This window comes from Hemicordylus capensis, chromosome 5 (genome assembly GCF_027244095.1).
Source record: "Hemicordylus capensis ecotype Gifberg chromosome 5, rHemCap1.1.pri, whole genome shotgun sequence".
In the NCBI taxonomy this organism is placed as follows: domain Eukaryota; kingdom Metazoa; phylum Chordata; class Lepidosauria; order Squamata; family Cordylidae; genus Hemicordylus; species Hemicordylus capensis.
Window position 1 is genome coordinate 258,925,007 of NC_069661.1, and position 6,314 is coordinate 258,931,320.

Here is a 6,314-nt window from a genome sequence, read left to right on the forward strand (position 1 = left end):
GCAGGCGAGCCCGCTGCCCGAGCGCCTCAGTGCCCGGGGAGGCTGCAGTGCCATCGTGATGCAGCGAGGGACCTGGGGACTATCGTGACATCTTCTGCAAGTCGCCTGCATCACCTGCAGCGGGGGGGCGGTCGCTACTCCCCAGGGCAGTTCTTTCGAGCCCGATCAACTTAGTGGAGCAAGGACGAATCTGGGCCAACCCAGCGTGCGGAGGGCGAGGCACGGGCACCCTCCCAGGAAAAGCCAAGTGCTGACACTAATTGGAGAGGCGTTTCGCAGCCTCCAGCTCGGCTCTCCTCGCAGGGATCCCATGAGCCTCACGCTCGCTAGTGACCCTCGGTCAACATTTCCTGGTTGCTAAGGTGTCGCTGGGGTCCCTGCGGAGCGGTGTGCAATACATCCCATGCAAAGCACCAGCTGCTAACCTCCCAGGGAAGCTCGCTGGTGGCACCTGATAGGCTGCTCTGAGTGGTATGACTGTCTCATAGGGTAACCTATCTATGCCCGGGGCCAGCCCAACTCCTCCCCTCTGCTGGCACACATGTCGTCACTATCCAAAGGACAGGATCATCTGAACTGGCTGTTTGGGTTCAAAAGAGGAAACCAGGGGTCTGCCCCGCCAACCTCCTGTTTCCACCAGCAGCACCTGAAGCTAAAAGGCCTCTTGCCGTCGACCCAGGGACACACACTTGCCTACCTCAGTGCAAGAAGTGAGTACACCACCCACACACAACACAAATTCCTACTTCACTGTGTGGATGTGGCAGAAAATAGCAGTCAATCACAGTTTCTCATCGCAAGCAGTCACATAGTGGAAAAGGCACAAGTGTCCATCATTTGTAGCTGAGCTAATAGTGCATAGAATGCACAGACTTTCCCCACATGAGTGTAGGAACAGCATAGGGTGTCGTGTCGACCTCTCAGTCAGAAAAGAAAAGGAAACCCTAGCACTTAAACAGGGCCCCATTGGGAGCCTGCCTTCCTTCCTTCCTTCCTTCAGACATGGAAATGGACCTCAGGTTGCACCTCCCTTGCTGCTCCTCTTGGCTTGTGCCAAAGTGATTGGGCTGCAGGAGGCCCCAAGTGAAGATCCTGCCTTAGGGCAAGTAGTTGGAATCAGAAGGGGCATTTTGTTGGACCAGAGCTAGGTTGACAGTGTTCTGCATCCCCTTTCCAACAGCAGCCAGTCAGCCCAGCTACTGTTTCAGGTGGTGGTCAAGAATGAGCTTGTCCCCCGGCAAAGCTGGCTCTGGTGTTGATTCCCATTCCCCATCCCCGCATCTTCCTTTGTAACATGTAGCTTGGCTCACTAGCTTGAGATGTCTGAATAAATTTGCTCCACATGTCACTATCTGCAGGGCGTTTTCTCTTTGCACGTGACACATTGTGGCCTGGAAGGATAAGTGGATAAGTGATGGCGGCAGAATTTGTTCACCTAACAAAAGGATATGAGCTAGGGGGACCCCCATATAGCAATAGCAATAGCACTTACATTTATATACCGCTCTATAGCCAAAGCTCTCTAAGCGATTTACAGTGATTTAGCATATTGCCCCCCCCCCCAACATTCTGGGTACTCATTTTACCGACCTCGGAAGGATGGAAGGCTGAGTCAACCTTGAGCCTTGATGCTATCATATCAAGATAGCAGTGCTGCCGCTCTCACATTAACCCATGCAGTGCACGTTTAATGTCCCCCAATGAAAACGCTACCATTTTGTCTTTACACCCAAAGAGCCGAAAATGTTGATTCCTTTGCCCATCATGAGATGGTTCTTTTGTCAGCCTTGGTCACCCTGAGTTGGCTTTCCCTGACTAATGGTGAAGCACCTGAGGCAAGAAACTCCCATCACAGGCTAGGCTAAGCTAGGCGGCAGCTGCCAGCCCCACTGATATACCCCATAGCAGATGCCTCTTGTTGCCTGCTCGCTTGGGAACTCCTCCCACTTTTGACCCTAGCTTGATTGTTCCCAACTCCCGAGTGCAGTGCTCTGGCTTGTGGGCTGCAGATAATAGCAAAGGCCATCCGGATTCTGACAGCACTAAATCACAAATGCACCACTTGGAAGTCGGTGTTACCTTTTAGGATCCTCATGCCCGCTGCAGTTTCCCATCTCGTAAGCCCTATATGCAGACTCACTACCCTTTGCCATTTTTAGCCTACTTTCCAGTAGGCTTATGAGATCACCCAGCATTCTGTGTGTGTGCCTCCTCCATCAACTTCACAATGCCTGGACCAATATGAACCAAATCGGGTACAGTTGTAGGGACACATAGGGACACCTCAGTGGCATCGTTGGTGATGATGTCATTCACTCCAATCCAAGATGGCGGACACATAAACTTTTGAGGCACAAGTGGGCTAACTTGTGAACTGCCTAACCGATTTGAACCAAATTTCCTACAGCTGTAGGAACACATAGGGGTGCCCAAATGGCATGGTGTGTGATGATGTCATTCACTCCAATTCAAGATGGTGGTCACATGAACATCTGAAGTGCAAGCAGGCTAATTTGTGGACTGCCTAACCTATTCATTCATTCATTTTTTATACCACCCTTCCAGAAAGGTTCAGGGCCGTTATTTGAACCAGATTGGGTACAGTTGCAGTGAATGGCACACACGGACACCTCAACGGCATAGCTTGTGAGGATGTCATCCATGCCGATTCAAGATGGCAGACACATAAACTTTTGAGGTGCAAGTGGGCTAACTTGTGAACCGCTTAACCGATTTGAACCAAATTTGCTGCAGCTGTAGGGACACATAAGGACACCGATGGTGGATGCATAAACTTTGGAGGTGCAAGTGGGCTAACTTGTGGACAGTCTAACCAATTAGAACCAAATTTGCTACAGCTGAATGGACACATAGGGATACCCCAGTGGTGTAGTTTGTGTTGATGTCACCCACTCCGAGCCAAGATGGCGGATGCATAAACCTTTGAGGAACAAGTGCACTAACTTGAGGACTGTCTAACAGATTGGAATCAAATTTGGAACAGCTGTAGTGAATGATACACAGGGATCCCTCAATGGTGCAGTTTGTAATGACAACATCCACCCTGATCCAAGAAGGAGAACAGATGAACATTCGAGGTGCAAGAGATCTAACTTGTGGCCCTCGGTTTGCACCAAATTTAGTCAAGATGTAGAGACAGTGAAAGGAAAGTAGGCTGATTAGTTCTTAGAAGAACCAACCACCCAGAGACTAAAGTTTGGACGGTATCTAAGTTAAAAAAATAATAATTATTATTATATTTATTTATGTGTATCTATGTAAACTGCTTTGAGAGCTTTTGTTGAAAAGCGGTATATATATTTGTCGTATTCGTAAGTGGGATTGGCCAATAAGAAGGTCAGCCAGATTCTGCTTCAGGACTCCCATTTTCCTTTCACTTTTGTTTTTCTGCTTTAATTGTTCTGCTTTTAAAAGGGAGGAGTGCTCAAATTCTGGAATGCCACGTTCTCACAAAACCAGGCAGCAGCAGCAGCATAGAAGCCCTTTGGGATCCTGGTCCCTGAAAGGCCTTGACCCTCAGAGCCAAGGGGTCAGGAGTGATGCTGCTTTGAGACCAGCACACTCCTCATGCTAACTCCCACCTTTCCATAATTCCTCCCCAACCTGTTTTTTATAAGCGTCCTAAGCTTTTACAAAGATACAACAGATAACCAGAGAAAGTCAACCTTAGAAAGTCTGCCCTGCACTTCCTGCCCCTTCAAGAGACAGAACAATCTAGTAATATGAAGATGGTGAATATTTATATGCTGCTTTTCAACAAAAGTTCCCAAGGCAGTTTACATAGAAATTAAGTAAGTAAGTAAGTGGCTTCCTGTCCCCAAAGGGCTCACAATCTAAAAAAGAAACTAAGAGAGACACCAGCAACAGCCACTGGAGGGATGCTGTGCTGGGGATGGATAGGGCCAGTTGCTCTCCCCTTTGCTATATAAAGAGAATCACCCCTTTTTATAAAGGTGCCTCCTTTGTTCAGTTAGCAGGGGGTAAGTGAAATAAATGGAGAGGGGATACTCTGCTACTCTTGTTTTTCAGTTATTAAAAACCCACAGCCCAATCGTAATCACATTTATCCAGAAGTACATCCCACATTCAATGTGGCTTACTTCCAAGTAACTGTGCACAGGAACACAGCATTAATCTGCAAGGTACTTTATGTGGGATCCACCCTTCCCATAAAACAAACTCTCCCTGGGGTTCATTCTGGGAGGCAGATCCTTCTTCCTTCCACACAGTTCACTCAGCGGGGTGACTGAGACTAACGCAGTGGCCTCCCCAGGGCTGCTGCCACACACTGGCCACGCCAGGCTGGCCCTGCTTCTGCCCACAACCATTTGGCTTCCCTAGTTCCCTTCTGGGGGCAAACAACAAATGGGGAGACACCCAGAAGAAACAGAACGAGAGGAAATGCCCAGTGTCTGAAGAATATCCTCTCATTGGCCCAACCAGCTTCAAATGCATCATCCTTCACGGGGGACTAGCAACACGCGAGGAGCTCCCTTCTGCACAGTCTCCTGCGGTGGAGAGCAGCGGCCAGGCGTGGCTGCTCTGGAATGGGAGGGAGTGCTGGGCAGCACCTGCTGCTGCCCAGAGGAGCTGGAGGGTCATTCTGCAGCAGCTCCTCTGCCACAGTGAGTCATCGGGGCTGCCCTGGAAGTTGTGCAGCAGCCCTGGCTGGTCTCCACCCCTGACGGGAGACCATGCAGCATGTAGCCCCGCTCCCACAAAAGACCACTTGGATGCAGTAAAGCCTCTTCTCTGGGGCCGTGCTGGAGTGCGGGCATTTGCTTCTAACTAGGAGGGAGGGAAGAATCCCTGGTCCCCACTCTTGAGGTCCAACTGGCTTTCCCTGTCTAACTGGATACTCTCATCGATTAACCCGTGCAATTATTCCACTAATGAGGATTAAAAACTGGGCTCCTATGTTTAAGTGGATCTCTCCCTTGTAAAGCGGTTTCTGCTGTTTTGGAAACAGGCTGCCTCCAGCTTGCCATTTAGCCAACAAGTTTAGCTATGGTTTTCTGAAGCCGTTGTTTTCCTCTTTTATTTGAGCAAGAGAAAGTCAGCTTCTTCTGAGGCGAGGATTCCTCCTCAACCATTTCACGCAATGGCCGCTGCTTACAGGCCACAAGGACCTCTTGCTTGTGCTGCCGGTTGCTGAGAGCAGGCGCTTTCCCAGACAGCAGGTTTGACTGCAGGTTTGCTGCAAGGCTTTACTGCAAGTTCCAAGTTACACCCCCAAAAACCAGACGCAAAAAGTGGATTTTTTCCAAGGCTGGATATAAATTGGGCTACACTCTAACGCGGGACGGAAAATCTGAATTTTGTGTGCAGTGCTCCCTGATAGCTCACAGGGACTGGGGGGTAAATTTGTCCGAAATGTGAACACACAGCCTTCATCCCGGAGAAGATGTGGACTAAAAGCCGGGTGTGAAAAACTTCCTGGGCTTCCCAGATGTTGTTGGACTACAACTCCCATTATCCCCAGGCACAACGGCCTTTGGGATGATGGGAGTTGTAGTCCAACAGCATCTGGGGACCCAAGGTCAGGAACCCCCAGCTTATATATTCATCATTGTGAAGTGTCCAGCCTCTTTGGTAGCCCTCCTCTTAGCCTGGGTTTGCGGAGCGAGCGCTCTGCAAACCCGGGCTATCTGGTCATGAGTAGCCGCATAAGTAGCTGCGGCGCAGCTCCGCACCGCGATACTCACAAGGAGACCCCCAGAGGGGAGGTGAAAAGCCACCTCCCAGCTCCGTGGGTCTGGCCAGCATGCCCTGCGCGCTTGTGCAGGGCATGCTGGAGCTTGCTGGCTCCGTCACGGAGCCAGCAATCGTGTGGGCAGCTGATCCGGCCGCCCAGGGCTACTGCCCCGATCGTCTGCAGGGAGAGCGGGCTTAGCTGCTCTCAGGGCACCTTCTCAGGGCAGGTGGCACTCCATCAGATGCAGAGTTTCAGCACAGACACTTTGCCAACAGAGGTGGCTGCATTCTGTGGCCTGAGAGACACATGCTTGGATCCCTTGAAACGTAACAGATCCAGATACCTCCAGAACCAGCCTTTGGGTCTGACACAGGGGAGATGGGGAGGGGGCAGCTCATGCGTAGTCCCAAAGAGCGCTGCTGCTGCCAGCACGGGCCACTTCTCAGGCCATTTGTGCTTCGTTCAAGCCAACACAAAGGCAGGCAAACCTCTCCAAGGTGCAGGCCTTGGGCTTTACTTAAAGGAGGGCTCCATCAGCAGGGAAGCCCCCGCCCCCAGCCCTGTACGCAAGCCCTACCTGTGAGCTTTAGAGGAGCTG